Below are 18,997 nucleotides of genomic sequence, written 5' to 3' on the forward strand. Positions count from 1 at the left end.
TTCCCCCCCCCCCCCCCAAGCAATTTGCCCCCATCCCATTAATACATTCGTCTACTTTTACTTACTACCAGCGTCTTCCCTTCTGTTTCTTTCTCACCTGAGAGTTCACCAAATCCACCCCATCTATAATACAACAGTTATTCTGAGGAGTCCCAAAAGCATATATGTATTTCAGGGCAAACATTAACAATTCATTTCTGCTTTTCATAATTTTGAAGGTTCTCACTATAAGTAGCAGCTACCTGTCTCAGCCAGCTTCCAGTTGCAGCCCTTTTGAAGATGGAGTAAACTACCACCTCTCCTTAGCCCATGAGAAAAGCATACAGCTTAGCTTGGTGAGCCACCCAAAAAGGATGCAAGACAGAAGCACAGAAGTGATTCCCCTCCATCCATCTCACAAAATTATCATGATTAGACAGTCTCTAGTTCCCATAATTTAGCACTTTCTGTATGAACAATGCTTGTCTCAATTTGCATTCATGTTGCTGCACTGCCAAAGAGAGAGATAGTAAAGCAAAGCTCCGGTTACATTCAGGATTATTACTCTTACCCCAGCTAAACAGAACATACTTCAGAGCAATTAAGTTTAAAACAGGAAGAATGTGCCATTCATTGTAACAGATGCCCTTACAGGCTCCCTCAATTTCTCTGAACAATGTTTTTCTGTCTTTTCTCATCTGCAATTTGTAAGACTGCTTCCCATATCCTGGGAGAGAAAGCCACTCCACCCTTCAGTTTCCTGTTGTGTCTCATCCTTCACACTGTTTCCAAATCTCTAGATAAACAGCTGCCTTTAAATAGCTCCCCATCTTAAATATGCAGGGTACATGAAGATCACTTGATACGAAAAGCTACAAGGGGCAGCACACACTGCAGCTACAGAATTCCACATGCAAAGCAGTATCACGTTGTCAAATACCATGGGTTTGAAAGCAAAGTCTTGTAAACCCTAAACTATATATACACATGGTGGCCATGAAACCTGGAGATTAGGGCATCTCAGATTGTCATCCCAGCCCTTTCCTAGAGGAATAACGCTAGCAGCAAATTAACAACTTGACATGAGGAAAACTGCCTTCGTAGCCACACACCCCTACATTGTTTCCTTGCCTGTACCTGAACTCACCAAGATCTTAAACCAAGAGTTTACGTAAGAACATACGATGGACTTCTTTTCTTCATGGATACCATTGCCAAATATTTAATGAATTTCTGTTAAGCATCAAATTCCTCTTCCCAGATTTGAATGAGGCATCGCAGATAAAGCTGACGGCATTTGAAAGAGACTGCTTTTATACTTGATTCCAGGCTTTTGAGCAGAGCTTCTCCCAAATGAGAGGAGGAAAGCGCTGAAGTTAAACTAATAACTTAAAGAGTCTTCAAAACACAAGACGTAGTTCCACTGAACTCTAAGAGTGAATAATCTAGGAAAGAAATTCATGAACAAGTCAGACTTTCACAGTAGTCTCACAACTCTTACTACTTGTAGAAAGAGACCGTACTTCCCAGTTGCAGGTAGCACATGAAAGAATAAAGTTCTTCAAGTGTAAAGCAAGCAGTCTTCAGCAGTATCGACATATAATCCTTATTGAAGAGGACAGGCTTTAAAAAATAGTCTTCTATAGCAATTCAGGTTGACAAAGTTATAACAGTGAGGTTCATACAATCAGACAGTAAATAAGCAGCTGCACAAGTGTAGCTGGTTTTATAGCACCATGGATTTTCATACGTCAAGAGCACTTTGAATAAAGAAACAACATGCAATGACTCTAGAAAGATGGAACACTGACTCATGGATTGCCAAATCACCACTGTCAAAGACCAACCAAGGACTTTCCAGAATGATCCCAAAAGGCTGAACAGTGCAAAGAAGTGCTAATTAAAAGGTAAGCTCCAGCAGCCAGTGGCCTTTCGTTAGTGTACAACCAAAGAGCACGGGGAGAGTGGGAGTGAGTAGTCAAGCAGAGTATACATGACAATAAGCTGAAAATACCCAGGGAAGGCCAAGATGAAATGCTTTGACAGGAGTGATCTTTGAATCTTCCTATAGATTTTTCAGATGTGTCTAAACAAAACAAAACAAAAAAACCTTAACACCCAGATCCACAAATTAAAAAATAAAGAAAAGCACAACCAAGGCAGAAGATGCCCTTGGTGAAAAACAATAAAGCACATTACTTATCAGTATAAGCTCAATGAAAAAAGAAAGTAATTTAAGCAAGATCAAAGTATCTCTTTTCACAGTAGAATTCTGCTGCTAACAGGACTAAATTAGCTATCTCTGTTGCATTCCCAACAGCACCTCTAGCTTCCTGTGTGGATGAGTAGTTTGGGTGAAAGCAGGTCTAATTTGGATTTAGAGCATGCAAATATAAGGAGAATAAGTGATTTCTGACCGGTTCCTTCCATGAACACTGACGCATAAGAAAAACTGTCTTTCACATTCAAGTTTAATCCTCTTCTGAAATATTTATTTTTGGAACAATTCATTGAACAGTAAGCCTTCAGTCTAGCCAATTACATCTAAAAATAAAGGTATTAAGAATTCAGGAATTCTTGCTACTGTTATATCAAGTCGATACAGATCCACTGTGACTCCTGTCATATGCTTTATTTGTCAAAGCACATGTCCGCGCCCACACTTGGCCAGCGTTTTCCAACAACCTGCCATCTTTTTGGATAGTATAGACCAGAGACAGGCAATTTTAATGATCTGAGATGTTACCGAGACTCATGAAGTAAAGATTCGGTTGCATGCACGTTGGAAAAAGGAGCAGTGAGAACCTGAGTCAAGTCTTGAACTATGACTGAAATAGAAACACCCTTCACTTAAGCTGTATGCAACTGAAGCTCCTCCAGTGGCCATTTTGCCTCGACTGGGATTGAACACTAATGAATGCTTGACGAGGACAAAGAGAAAACGAAGCTTTCATTATTCAAATTTCACTTGTCCTCTAATGAAAGGCTGCAATCAGGAAGAAGCACAAAGGCTACCCCCTCACTAGGAAGTTCATCATTGCAGATGATTTAAATGTGCCCCAGGACCTCGGTGACTGGGAAAACGCTGCATCCACACTTGTAAAGTCTCACTCTCTCAGCCAGGGTGGCTACATGCAAACAGCTCTTGAGAATGGTCCTGGTCCACACTAGCTCTTGAGTAGCATCCATCAGTGTCTGGGGCATCCTTTTGCCCTAGGCCAAAGATTTGCAACAGGAAATATTCTGAAAACAAACAGGGCAGACTCAGCACTACCAGAAATCACCAAGCATCCTGTAATTCACCAGCACAGGTATAGCCGGAGACACCAGAAGCTTAATTAGCAAGTTGTTTAGATATTCACATTATCCCAGCTTTCTGGAAACTCCAGTAGTCCAGCTCATCCTCATCCACCACTACAAAAGAGGACACACCAAGGAAGTCTCCCCAGCCCACTACTGGAAGAAAGAGGGTTGTTTGCAAGGTTTTATCTCTCAATGCCTTTTTAAAAAAAATTCTCATTTTTGCTAGTCTTTAGAAAGTCTTTCATAAAGTCTCTCTGCTCTAGATTGTTTCTTTTATGCAAACCAAATGCCGGGCACATCTGGTTTACACTGGTTATTCCTTAGTAGGTTAACACGGACAACCAGCAACTCTCCATATATTCTCCTCTGTAGTTTTTCCTCCACCCCTTACCAGTGTAAGCCAGCCATCTACAACTTGCGCTAAAATAGAGAGCTATTCCCAACCCAACTCCATCCTGACTCACACTGATCCAATTCTTATACTTTTTTAAAAAGATTGTTTAACACAGTTGGAAGTGGGAGGTGATTATAAGTTTTCACCAGTGTCTAACCTTCGACTGCCACCTTTTTAACCTGAAATACTGCTGAGCTGACTGGCTGCCTAGATCCTTGCTCTCTCATTCTCTACACAGTGACATATGTTGCTCCATTAACTATATTTCTCAACTGCAGAAACCTTGCTCTCACTATGCAAAGAAACTTCTTTGAGCTCAGTCCTATTCAAGCCATAATCACATTTAATTTTGCCCCATGGAGGCAGCCAGCTGCCATTTCTAGACACCAGTGAAGGAGGATAAGGAAGAAGCATTAAGACTTCTACTTGCAAGTCATAAAAGGTTTATCAGTAGCCAAGTTGTGACAGGCTGTTCAACACATAAAACAAAAAGCATCCTTCTCTTAACCATTTCATCCATGCTACGCCCTTCTGGAGCAGCAGTAGTGTAGAAAATACCGCTGCTTTCCCACACCCTAAATCTAGCAAGTCTTGAGATGGTTCAGCAGGGCTGTTTGCTTCCTTTCTGCTTTCACAGGTGACAAACTCTCACGATGCAGATCCAAGAGTCAATGGCAGAGTCAGTGATGCTCTGCACATTTAAAAATACAGTGTGATTGTATATCACATATAGCCAGCTGCTGGTGCACCCCTGAACAGAGAACACCATAATCTCATTTGGCCCACAAAATGTTGTCTTTCCTCAACTTTGGAGAAGGAAAACCAAGAAGGAAGTTGCAGGTGCCAACAGCAATTTTACAAAATTAGACCAGATTAAAGAATGTTGTCTGCAGTGTCAGCTAACGTAGCAGCATGGGCAAACGAGAGAGAAGTTTGAATTTCTCATTTCTCTGGGACCTTGAGGACTGCCACGGTGATGACAAGGTACTATGGCAACAGCTTTAACGCAGAACAACTACTGAAGGAGAACTCTGAACCGTCTCTGGCATTTTACTGTTGCAAGGAAGCATGAAAATTCACAAGACTTAAATCTACTTATGTTTTCAAGGTTGACGCCGGCCAACTTTCATCATTTACGTGCCAGAGTCGCCCATTAATATCTCCTCACTTGCACGCGAGTCTCCTGCAGAGGTCATAATCCTCTGCTATCATGGCCCCTCCAGGAGCAAGCGCAGTATGGAGAGGATTACACCTCTGGGACGTATGGACAGCAGCGATGATCAGGGATACTGTTAATTGACTTCACTGAGCACTTAAATGCTCAGCACATCGTAAAAAAACACCTCAAAAGCCACTACAATTTTTATGTTAAAGGATCCACACAGAGAACAGTGGGTGCTCTTTAAGTTGAAGTTTACTTGGTGCTTGTGAATGGGTCATTTTACAGGGACTCAAGGACTCAAACGTGGCAGTACTATTGACCTGTGCTTTTTCACCCTGACTTGCAGCTGCCCCAGTCTTGACCTTTAAGACAGATTTAGGATTTATTTAATCCTTGGATTTTCAGTTTGGAAACTTATTTATGACAGCAGATTTTACATGGAATGCTTCGATTAAAAAAACAAAACAAAACACAACAACCACCCATCAAGTACCAAAATTAATCAGAACACATGCTGGCAACCTGCCCAGAGCCCTGGGACAAAAGCTGAATGTTATCATGTTATTTAGTCAAAAAAACAACATGATATCTCCATGCAGAAGGTCATTTTTACAGATCAAATTCTCATGCCCAGATGCAACACCAGTATCTGAGCAAATCAGTTTGACAGGTTTAATAATCTGTGTATTTTAGGTGAAATATTTAAGACATTTAGGAACACATAAGAGGAACTGAAGTAGGTATTAACCATGTCCTTAAAAAAAAAATAAATAAAATCAGTCACACCATCACTTCAAGACTAAGAATCCACTCCATAACAAATTCAGTATCTCCTTTGTTTACAGTGTTATATTTTATGAAGTAGTAGCTTTTTATAGACACAATTCTGTAAGAGTTCTGAATTAAGGCTGTACATCTCCATAACAAGCTACAGGGCAGAGCTTCCATCACAGCTCTATTATCTATTTACTGTCCTCAGCACACTTTCAGACACAACAGGCAGCAACATTTTCAAGAGACAGAGATGCTTGTCCCTTGCATATAATGGGGCATCAAAACAGATTTCTCTGCTTTCTCAAGGGGCAAAATGGCAGCAAGGAAAAGGAGTAAGGGTGGGGGAACCAGGGGAATAAATAAAAACAAAACACACATGTAACACCACTACTTAAGTGCTAGAAATCAATGTGCTTTTATGCTTGCTTTTTGTGGAATCTGCTACTGAAGGCAGATGCTGATTTCCAGGAAATTCTATCTTCCTTCACTCAGTATCTATTACCTTTGCACACATGAGCTTCACAGGTTGGTTTCCAGCACCTTGCGTCTCCGTTACAGAAACTGGAGTCGCAGTTGAGCAGAACGGCTCTAAAGGCTACGAACAGCAGGACTGGTGTCAGAACAGCCAGATAAGACCTTATTAGAAACACCTAACACTCCTCATTAGTCACAGGTGAACAAAAGCATCCCAAGGGCAAGTCACATGCACACTATTTCTTAGAACAGATGAAAGAAGCAAAACAACACTTCCTCCATGTGCAAAAGCTCCTGTATTAAAAAGGGTAGATGGAAATGATAATTCATCTTGTCTCCAGAATTTAAATCTGGTCCATGACAAAATTCAATAGTTACAGACTACAAACACAACAGAACTTGATTTTGCTTTTATGTTTTCTGCATCAATTTCAGGACTGTTATTTGGCTGATGATGTATCATCATCAGGGCTTGTTAGACAGAGGGAATGCAACTTTTTTTTTTTTAATGATGCCAGACAGCAATGCAACTAGTGCACCAAGGATAAAAAAAACCCACAAAAACAAAACAAACAACACCACAGTAATCTTGATTTTCCATTGCACAAAGATAGCAATTTTAGACTCTCTGCATCATCAATAGATTTCTTTCTGCATTCTCAAGAGCCAACATATTAATATGGATAAGAATGAAGAAGGCAGAAAAAGCATTTAATCCCAGTGCACAGACACATGATCATTGCTACTTAAGCACTTCGAAATCACTGAGCTTCCCTGCTTGCTTTTCTGGAAGCGGCTGCTACTACAGCAGCCTTGCACATCTATCAGACAATTTTCACTGGTCTCCTGTCGATGGAGAGGGCTGACTGGTAGGAATCAAGACTTGCTCTGCGACAGTACAACTGCAGAGACAGATTACCTTCCCGTGTACAAAGTTAAAAATGTTCAGGGCTTAAGTGATCCGCTACATTTGACAGCTGAATATTTCAAATCTTGCTATTTCAGAGTCTGGATTGCACAGTGAAGAATTACAGATCCTCGCTGTAGTTCTATAGCATGTGAAAACATACCCCACTGAAGTGTAATGAGCACTGTAAAACAACCCCAGCAGGGGTTTTATGTTGTTGGGTCTGGGGTTTTTTTCCCCCCTCTTGCTCCAAGCTAAAGCTTTTCCAGGAGTCATGGCAATTCAGCAGCACAGAGATTATATATCTAGTATCAAAAGATTTGCTTCTGGACTAGAGAGCATCCTCCAACAGAAAAGTTAATGACACTCAAAATCATTACACACTATAAAGTGTTATAATCAATTAAAAGCAAGACCATTCAGAATAAGACTATATTCTAGAAGTTTCCAGGGGACTTTCTGCCCAAAAGATTTACAGGGAAAAGACCAAATTCACAATAACTAAGCAATATCTGTGTCCTGAGAGACCAAAACTACTGAAGTGTTGAACTCCCGATTACACAGAGACTTTGTCAGGACCTCCCCAAGGTCCCAGCTGTGCAGAAGTCACCTACTGAATGTCCCACATTCTCACGGTTAATTCAGAAGAAGCCTCAAAGTATCGTTTCACCTCCCCTCTGCAGGGACAGCACACAACACCTGCCTGACCTGGCCGAGCTAGGGCCAGCACCTCGGCTTAAGCAGAGCTAAGTTAGGACTCTGGAGCTGTGAGTGATCTCCAGTCCACTGACCAATCTCTCTACCACTCACAGAAGAAAGCACTTGGGCATTAAAAGAGTGCAAGGGAACAAAAGAAAACAAACTTTCTCCCATTATTTCTCATACAGCACCAACATTTAAGACTTCCAGCTAAAATCAGAGCAACTAAGAGTGGAATTGTTCTGTAAGGTATAAGCAGAAAGTGATACCCATACCTGGTGAAAGGGAAGAAGGGGAGATAAAGGTCAGAACAGTGTAGCCAGATACAGTTAAGATCATTAACATTTAGTTATTTGCCTTTTAGCTTGCGTATCACATTACCAAGGCATAAAAAAGCCCATCTTACCCAAGCTTTTGGGATTTTCCATAAGTCTTGACACTTGGAGGTGATGTGAGGGGGAAAAAAAAAAAAAAAAAGTCACAAAAGAAGTTTTTGTCTCTCCCAACAGGAGCAGACCTTGGGACTCAGATTGGGGGAAAAAAACCAACCCCAACACACAAATGGTCTATCTGAGAAAGGTAGTTTCCCTTTTTTACAAGCAGGTTGAAAAATCAAGCAGTCAGAGTAAGATTCAATGCCAGTTTGCAAATAGATTAAACATTTGGTTTGAGCTGGAACATGTTCACATATCCGGCATTAAAATTTGGGGTTTATGGGTTTTAAAGCAGTGTCACTCCTTAGCAAACTCAAAACAATAGTGACTGGCCTTGAAATTACCTGCTAAATCCGTCAAATGTTTATATACAACTGTTGAAGAGTAATTAAGGTCTCTAAAGAAAAAAGTTTCTAAAACTAACAGAAAATTAACTGGAACAGAACAAACACCACCACTACTTCCCCATTATGCAACTGTCTCCAAAACCAGATTTGTTCAATTCAGCATAAAAAAATGGGATGGAGTACCCAACGTCCAACGACGACAGGTTACAACAAGGTGCAGACAGCTGTGTTAAACCAGAACAGATTACAAATTGTTTCAAGATCTGAGACACGATATATGTAATGATGGGTTTGACACAGGCTCTTAAATAATACCCTGCAGAAGATGGCTGCAGAGCAGAGCACCATGGCGTAAGACCATTCATCCAACATGCACTCCACCCTGTCCCATGACACTGAGACGCATTTATTTTTTTAAAAACCTATCAGTAGTTATGGTCATTAAAAAACAGCCAGACGTATGGAGGATGAGACTCAAGCGCTTTCATTTTGCTGCATTTTTGAAAATTGCTAGTTAATCAGTGTAAATAAAAAGTGAGATAGAGAACAACTGCAGGAAAAGAAAAAGAAGATCCATCATCTTAGAAGTTTCCTTCCCCACAGACCCTATTTTATTTTGGTAAAGGCAGAGGTGCAGTATTAGTTTGTCTGTTATCACAATGATAATATCCTAGACAAAGGGAGCTTGGTGGAACTGTTTTCTCAGATACTTGTTCTGTGCTTATCAAGGAACAGGATACCTTCTCTGATGATCAGCAGCAGTTTCCCCATCAAGACTGAAAGCAGTAGAACGTGCATTACTTTACATCACAAACAAGTAAGTTAGTGCACAGATTTACTGCCTTTAAAATCTCAAGTGTCTTCAGAAATCAAATGCTACAGGAAAAAATATTGCACTACAGCTGAATGAAAACAATTCCATTGTGAAAATGCTTCAGATGTACCAATAAAACTAGTTTCCAGCACTACACTTCGTCCATCTGATTTCTATTTCTTACAACTATTGGAATTCAGAAAGTTCTGCAGAGCTGCAAGATGCACAATAAGCCTACATGCTGGAGGGAGAACATGCACACATACGCAACACGTCATTTATTCAGTTTAGCAAGGCCCCACCTGAGCAGCAGAACAATCCTAAGAGCTGCTCCAGGGCCAAAACAGAAGTTACTTTCTAATAAAATTCCCTCCATACAGGGCCCTCAAATCCAGTCCAGCACGCAGGTAAGTTACTTGGGGTGACAGCCCCAGAATAGCTGCAGTTTGCTCTAAGCAGAAGCAGCAACCCCAGCTGCACATCCCCATAACTCTCCTGTGCGGATACAGCTCATCAACTGCTGCTCAGGCCAACCCAACTCATTAAACAAATCAGAAAAGCTTGTCAGTTAATGCATAGGTTCTACTGCAAGGACCAATTAAAAAAAAATAAAAATTATACCATCCTGCTTTTAATCTGAGTTTAAAACTTTTTAGCTCAGATTCAGTAAGAAAAAAATTTTAAAACCTGTTGCTATGTCCAACCACAGTTTCACTTACACCCTGGCAGAGCCACCAAACAGTTCTGTTCTGCCACTGGCCATGAAACCAGCCCAAAATAAAACCAGGACTACAATGATGCAGTCAGGTGTAGAGACGTTCCCGCTGGTTCTGCCTGCATGAGGCAGGCTGCTTAAACCTCCGAGGCTGGCTTTTGTAGGAGTTCCTTATGAAATGGACTCATTTGCATTTTGGGTTTGTTTTTCAATATTTATTTTAAGCTCACTGGCAAGATCTAAAGCTGCTTCACTGCCTGCCATTTCGATAGGCCAGCGTGTGAATAGCAGCCCTGCACCTACAGGCTCTACTGCCAAGTATCACATTCACCACCACCAATGCAATGCAACTACAAGATAGGAATACCATGAAACTGGCCCGTGCAACATGCCTGACAGCTACTAACAGAAGAAAAAGTTGTATAAACAGCTCTGTTCTATGCCACCCAGGGTTTGGGGATTTCTAAGTCAACAATATGTAGGTGAAATGTCATTGCTCCTCCTGTGTTCAGACTTAGAAGCTGTTACGACTATAGTTACTAATTAATTCTCCCATAATTTTAAGACAAACCCCAACTAAAAGGAAGACAAGTGTAATACATCATTCTCATATGTAATTCCATTATTTTTACAGTTCTCAGCATTTCATTAGCTGACAGAAATAAAATATTTGTATTGAGCTTCAGCAGATTCCAAACTTTTTGGCTCCCCCTACACACAGATACTGCATTTTAAACCGGAACCAGCAGCAACTCTGGATACATCCAAGGACAACAAATAATCAGATAAGGGTGGGAAACTGAAAGAAGTAATGGCTACTACAAATTCTAGTTTTTAAAGTTGACTTAGAATGAATCAAAGGCGCTTTGTCTCTGGCACGTTACTGAATTCTAACTCATCAAGCGAGACAGATCCAACTGTCAGCTCCCACAAGAACCTCAGAAGTTGGAAGACCTCAGCTGGAGTCTGCTCTTACTACAGAAGTTCTTCCAATCAAGCATGTGTTTTAAAGTGACAATTTTATAATTTTAAAAATGGAAACAGGTAGAAAGCATGTGGCCTTTCACCACATACCACTTATAGTAGCTTGCACTACTAAATAAAGTTTCGTTGATTCCAGAATTTTTTACTGAAAGTCAATCATCTCATACCCACGCTCGGATCATGCCCACAGTAAGGTAATGGGGGGAGAGGGGAAGAAGTGTCCTCCCATCAATGGTTTCATTTCAGAAGGCCAGAGGACTTCAGTCACAGCAGCTGGTGTGATCACAGCAGTATTCGTAATCACGAATACACCAATCACCAATATTCAGCAGCAGACATCAGGGCTTACTCTGAGTATCACTACACAGTAGCTACAGGAGTCACTGAACGTCTTGGTCATGTAAACCTGTGACAAAGGTAATCTGAAGAGATTGTTGAGATAAATGCTCCAACCCACTTCCTTCAGAGATGTCTTCATTCCTTACTCTGGCAAAACACAAGTTCAGTGCAAAATACAGGTGGGCGAATTTAGTACAAAAACCTTATTGAATCACCACTAAGTTATAAGTAACTTAAACTAGGAATCACTGTTATTTTTAATCTTTCATACAGAGTCAAAAATCAATGTGATTGATTTTAAGACAGAAAGTACATCCAATTCACAGGAAGCAATTCTTGCTTAACTCACCTTGAAGATTAACTCTTGTTTCTGAGCTGAAATAAAAAGCTCTACAGAGAGCATCTGCTACCTGCTGCCACACCATGGCTGCCTCTGAGCGGGCATGCGGCTCCCTCCAACACAACCAAACAGATTACTCAGTGGTCAGCCGATACAGCATACTTTTGTTTCAGCAAATAGTTAGAGCATTGCATAGTGACCAGTTGGTCACTAGGATGAGATCATTCCCAACAGCAAACTTTATCAAAAAGCTTTTTGTTACATGCTGTCGTACTTCGGAAAGTTAGCTTCATTTTATGATTAATTAGTATGGAAGATGTTTTATAGAAAGGTTCACTTTATTATTCAGAAAATATTCAGCAGCACACACACACCCCTTTTTTTTCCTCCTACGTTTCTACCACTTTACGTTTAGAATGCTTACAAGACATTTTGAAGTTTTTTACCCAGATTATTAGAATCATAAGGGGATTATTTCTGACAAGTATCAGGAGTTTGGAAGAGGCTTTCTGTTTGGTATTTCTTTCTTGGTGTTTGAAAGAAGAAACACTTTCAGACTCTACATCATCACTTCAGTTATGCTTTACATTTATTCCAAAAGAGACAAAAATGTTCCAAACTGCCTAAACCTGGCCTCAGGCTGAAGAATATACTAGTATGGAAGGAGAAGGTTGCAACAGCACAAGGCACCCTTGCTGCAGAATGAGTGGCCGGAGGGCGGGGGGGAGGCGGCTAAGAGAGAGAAAAGTAGTGGCCATAGTACTTTGTGTCCAATAAAATCCAAATACTGTTCTTGGGTCCTGAAGTTCAGCTCAGAGGAGCTGAGAGACATCAGTTCAACAAAGATTATGTGGCTTGCTCCAGTGCCCAACAGGCTCTAGACAGCCAAGTCCTCCACACAAAACATAACTCAGTGTTTGAAGTTCTAATGTTGTACCTGTCCGAGCACACTAGCAATCAATTATGCCAAATATCCAGCATATTCTAGGTCTGTAAATTCACACAGGCCTCCAAAGGAACTGATCCATGTATGCAGTCAAGCATGTGAAACATGCACCAACAGCATAAAGCTCAAATACCAAAGCACCTACAGTGTCCTCATTTTAAGTGAAGTGGACTCCACACCTAAGGATATAAGCCAGAACCAATAGCTTCCTACACCTCAGCATCCAAGTCACTCCACTGCAACCAGGCATACCACTTCTTGAACCTCCTTCCAGATCTTCCCCATTATTTTATTCCAGTCATGTAAAAACTCTCATCTTACTAGAATTAAGATTTGCCATTATATATAACACACAACTGAAACAAATCAAAATGCAGTGGCATTTATTAATGGATAGATCATAGAAATTGAGAACAATGACAAAAACTAGAAGTCATGGAGTATTTGGGAATCAAAAGAAACTTTGATTATGTTCTATGAAATGATCAATTCCACAGATCTCTAGTGAGGCACAGGCTGTCTATTCTCAACTCACTTTTCATCAGGAAACACAGATGCCTCAAAGTTTCACCCTGTGGTTGGTTTGTTTCTTCTTTCATCCAAGCATCTGCTGCCTGTAATTCATTCGCCTCTGCAGCCTTTCAGCTCTAGCTAGACGGAATGAATGAGTCACTTAATTAACCTAGAGTTTACACAAAAGAAATGTGAAAGCAAGAGAGACTAACTAATTAGATCAATCCGGTGAGCATCTTGAACGCAAACGCAAACTTTTTTTTTAAATAATATTTTTTTAAGAATCAAAAATTAGTATACTAAAAGTCATTTAGTAGGAACTAGCTAAGATATAAAATAATTCACAGGCCATGTCCAGACTAAAAAACAAAAGATTTGAGTCAATTTCATAACAATATGGTGCATGTCCCTGTTTAGTAAATTAAGACAGTCCTCTCAGTCTACACCTCCCTTTTCTTGGCATTATGCTTCTAAAAGGATAACACAAAGCATTTCATCTAGAACTTACGGCTCCTGTACTTTGAAAGACTAAAAGAAACACTCTCAGAAGAGATAAGCAGGGACAAGAGAGCAATCAGTGTGACCTGCAAGCTACAAGTGTGATAAATTCCGCTGAGAGGGCAAAGGTAACAGTGGTAACCAAAGACAGTATTTTTTTATTTGGCGATATAAAGATTTTGAGCTGGGTTATTTCCTCACCAGCACTTGCCTGTTCACAGATTATTTGCCTTCTATGAAGAAAAGGCATTTTTTGTTGCAGCAGGTAGTGTAGATGCAGGGCCTCTGAAGAGGCTGCACTACGGTATCTGACCACCACGCAGAATCACACACAATTCACATGCACACAGGCTGCAGCACAAGAGCTGCTACCAACACCTAAGGCTCGAGAGCAACTAGTCAAGAGGACACAGCCCGCACTTAACCCTCACCTGAGCATGGAAAAGGAGAAGATGAGCAAAGGACAAAAGAGAAAACATGCTACTGCACAGATCCTCTTCGATGAACCTTTTACCTGACCTGCTGTAGTAGTTCTTACACTGATTTTTTTGGGGGGGGGTCATATGCTATGAAAATGGGGTAATAGTCTTGACAACTTACCAGAAAATACCCAAAATACTTAATAGACTTACTTCACCCTACTTGCACCCTTCATATGATGTTCATGCTAAATTATTTGCTTTTATTCCCCCCCCCCATTCCATTTATTCCTCTAATCTAGCTTTTTTTTTTCTACTTCCAATCCCACAAAAAAAAATTTTGGCTTGAATCTAAAGCATTAACAGGACTGCCGATAGAAAACTACTTTGAAAAAGTCTGATATGAATAAATGAGAAGTGTAGCTTCCCTTTGTCATTTGACTTCTCTTAATAATCCAGTAACATCTTTCCGCTTAATCCAAAAATCATGTTTCATAAATAGACAGATCCATTATTTGATTCATTATTATCATTAATTTGAAAATCAAAAATAATTTAAGGACAAAAATGTAGTCACTTTTCTTCAGAAGTAGGGTTTAAAATTGAATATGGAGAACGATAGTACTCAAGGTGATCTGTATGTGATAGACAAGATATTCAACATGAGAAACTACTTCTGTTTTACTTTTCTCCTTCAGAGGATTATTTATTAATCTGTTTATATTTTATTCTTTGATTTATAAATGGTTAAGTTTCTTTTAAGTAATACTACAACTGTTTAGAAAAATGCATGGGTTTACAGCTGTACAATCAGGATGCTCTAATACATTTCAACTCAGGTTAACTATTTTCACATACTCATTGTGTTACACCCCCCCTCCACATTTGTAAAATTAATTCAGCACGATGTTTAATTATTAGAGTAGAACTGAAAAAATAACTCCCACTGAAATGTTGATGAGATGTTAAGGATATGGAACCGTCAGTCTTGATTCCCCCCATCCTCCTAGGCACTCAATAAATGGACATCTCTTCAATTAAGAAAATGAGCAAAAGCACTATTACCAAATACCACAAATACCTACTGTAAAACATATTAAAAAAGAACAAATGCATTTTAATTCCATACAGATTTTAAGAGCTAGTTTTGTACTATATAATTTCCTGTTCGGTTCACGTTCAACCACTTGATTACATCAGCACCTCAAAATTATATTAGAAGATGTGAAGCTTGCCAGAGAATTTCATTGGGGAAATGTAACAGACACAGTCAGCATATTTGGCTGCTGAAAAATAAGGCTACAGATAAATTACATATTACAGAAAATAAACATACCCCAGACTCGAAGGAAGAAAAACAGTTTCATTTTAATCAGATCTTGAGTATTTGCAGTGTTTCTACAGGCATACCACAGACAAAAAGCAGTTGAGGAGCCTTTCAGAAACCAACCTGCAGGAAGGCAGCCGTTACCGGAGCTGCCTCTTCCACTGGAGAGCAACTTGTCTGTGGGGTCCCTGGGAAACCACGAGAACCTGGCCTTGGCAAGCTACCCCGTCGAAAGTGGAATTCTGTGGTGGGCAGTGGGCATTTGGGTCCTGTTAGCACAGGACAGAGCATTGCTTTTGTTAAGATAAACTATCAACTATGCCAAGACATATTGGACAATTTGTGTTCCTCCCATTCCCCACATGCAATTTCTTTAACAGAAAGCTGACAAAGAAAAGGATTTTAGAAGTCAGAGGGGTGGCCTCAGCTAATGATTCCAGAATGGCTGGCCCACACCTAGACGTTCAGGCTTTAAAAACTGTAATTCTCAAACATTCGATTCCGCACATGGACTTAGTACACCTACAGAAATTATCACCTCCCTTTTCACTTCTATACAGGAAAAAAAATGCAGTGGTGCTAAAATTTACTGCCGTTCAAGAGTACCTCATGTCCTGGAGCTTAACAGCATACTTGAGCTGTGCCAAAAATCTAGATATGTTGACCTCAGAATGCACACCCCAGAGCTGCAAGCATGTGCTCTACAATACAACACTGCTTTTTCATATATGCAATCAGACCAAAGTTGTGGCCCAAGAGAAGTAGATTCCCCCATTTATTTTACTGAAGGTGACACTTTACAGTGTCAGTTCTATTTCAAAGCTCAACACTTTAGCACAGGTTACTGAGCAAGCAGGAGAGAAAAACGGAACTGGGAGTTAAATTAATGGTAGTCTTATTCCCTCCCTCCCACCCATATTCCTCTTTTGAGGCAAGGACACAAACTGGTACAAAACATGAGAACAGCATAAAAGAAAACAAATCAAAAACACAATGAGCAAGACAACAGAAAATTATCTCGTTACACAATAAAATATTAATATCTGGAGTTAATAAATCTTCAATTTCTTTAAAAGAGCCTTATACAAAAAAGGACAACCAATATTCCAGTTTAAACCCAAAAAACCAAGATCAATATTCCATTTTAAATCCATACAAACATCAGACTTGCAAGAATGATAGGTCACAGTACAGAGTACAGCATGTATGCAGCACTGAATTTTAACTCCTCCACCTACAAATTATAAAATAACCTATATTCATGTCCTCAAATCAAAAAAAGCAAAAGCCAGAATGGCTCGTAGAGGTTCAAACTTGAAGACACATTATGCTTAAGAACAACACAGCAGCTTACCGAAGAGGTTAGAAGTAGTTTGGAAAAAGTTATATCTTCTAAGAGGAATCCTAGATGTGCACTGTACAACTTTGTCCCTAACATAACCTCCCTTCTGCTGCTCTGACCTGGTCACTCCCTTACTTAATTCCTTAAATGTATTCCTCTCACTTTCCAGAGAGAATTCCCATTACTAGGACGCTCCTGAGCGTATTTTCTATTCTCCTGTCTAACAGTCAGTTACAAAAATAACTTTTCTATTCTCCCAGTGTCACTTTTGGACCATTTCCTACTCTCATTATATAACCATGGACGTCGACTTTAAAAGGGAATCTCATTCTATCACAGGAAGTCAATCCCCCAAGGGAAAAACATCAAGAAGTCTGCAGTATGTTTAAATAAGACACAGCATCAGCCGATGCCAGCCTGAGTTAGAATTTTTAAGAGCACTTTATTACATTATGTGCTCCAAACAACCCTCTAACAGCCTTTTTAAAAGGTCTTTGAAGAAAAAAAAAAAAATAAAAAAAAAATCCTACATTCAACACATTCAGATGGCCTTTAAACAGGATCTGGTAGGCAAGAAACACAAATAATGGAGGAAAATAGCAGCATGGGCCAGATGCTAGTTTAGCTGATACAAATGCAAAGAATAGAGAAATGGCAAGACGAGTGTAGCAGTAGTAGGGTAGTAGAGCAGAACTGTAGCACAAACACAGCTCATGATAATTAAAGAAAAAAATGCTTTAGAACTAAAGGCCTTTGTCAAACATGTAAGGAGATTTAATGTACAACATGGATCTGTTGCGAGTTGAGAAGTTCAGCTTTTCTTGTTTAGTGAATCACAAGCATTTACTAATTCATCATTACCTGACCGTGGCTGTAGGAGATTCTGCCAGCAGAGAGGAGCATGTGTTAACAGCAGACAAACCCTGGGAACTGCAGACTCGATTAAAATGGAAAATCCTAGTGAAGTTACCATCTCCACCAATAACCAGTACTGGCTGCAGAAGATCCTGCAAGAGTTATGTTTAGGGTAGAGAAGGATGTGCCCATAGGGTAAGTCTTTTAGCAATACCAACCATTAGAGGCAATTTGGAGAGTTAAAAATCTTAGCTGGAAAAAACTAAGCTTGGAACTGCAAGGAGTTTCTTTACATTCCCCAACTCTTCCAAATTCATATTTATTCATTACAGGAGAGGAAAATCTCATAGAAGCTGCCAACAAAAGAACACCAGACATCAAAATGATACAGAAAAACACAAGTTAAAGAGTTGTTACAGTTTTAAGAACAAGACAATGACTACTGATGCAAGAGGAGATAACCAATTTTTTTAAACACCATTGACACCCACAGGTCTCAAATAAATATACAGCTTATTAGACAAATTTGGGTTTCAGCAACCAGACAATGCCACTCTGCTACATTCAGATGTGGAATTATTACTCCTAGTAAAACCACCATTATTCTTAAGGGGAAATACAAGCCTAAAAATGCTAGTTTGAGGCAAATTATAGGATCTCTCCTTAAAAGTGAATTTCCAAGCTGAAAATAGGTTAGACCAAAAGTAAATAAACTAGGGTTACATCAAACCAGTGCTAATGCAGATATACATCCCTATAAATCCAGTCAGTTATTCAACAATTACACCAGTGCAAGCTAAGAGGGTCACTTCAGGACAAATATGTAATCCCCAATGTGACACTTGATCCTATCGCCCTACATGCTCTGTCCAAATCCCAATAATAAAAAAAAAGTAGTCCATTTTACCTAAAAGACCAGTTTAAAAAAAAAAAATAAAATCCAGTCCTCAGACCACAAGATGGATATATCCTTTAATTCTCATGCAGTAAACGCTTAAATAGGTTAAATGCAGTCTAAGAAAAAATAATATATGCCCGTCAAGCATAAAGACATCCTGGAAAAAAGTAACACTGCAGATTACATACATTCTAGTTTTACATGTAAGTGCAAATTTGTTACATAAAATATAGCCTGAGCCACCCACAACACCCTACAGAGTTCCCATCACTGTGGTGCCACATTAGTACCCCCCAATTCATACACTGGGTGACAAGCATTATGCTATGTTATCCCAAAAGCATTTAAACCTCAGCAAACGATTACTAGTTTTACAGACACCCTGGTGCTGTGTCCCATCACTTAGTACAACTGTGCTGGTATAGGTGGAACCAACTCGCACTTTAGGAGCTGCATTGTGCAAGCCTCAGCCTCAGGAGGAACGCAGTTAGCACTCAAATCGTAAGTACCAATTGCTGTGCTGACCAAACATTC

The sequence above is a fragment of the Athene cunicularia genome (assembly GCF_003259725.1).
Source record: "Athene cunicularia isolate RWA chromosome 2 unlocalized genomic scaffold, athCun1 chr2_part1, whole genome shotgun sequence".
NCBI lineage: Eukaryota > Metazoa > Chordata > Aves > Strigiformes > Strigidae > Athene > Athene cunicularia.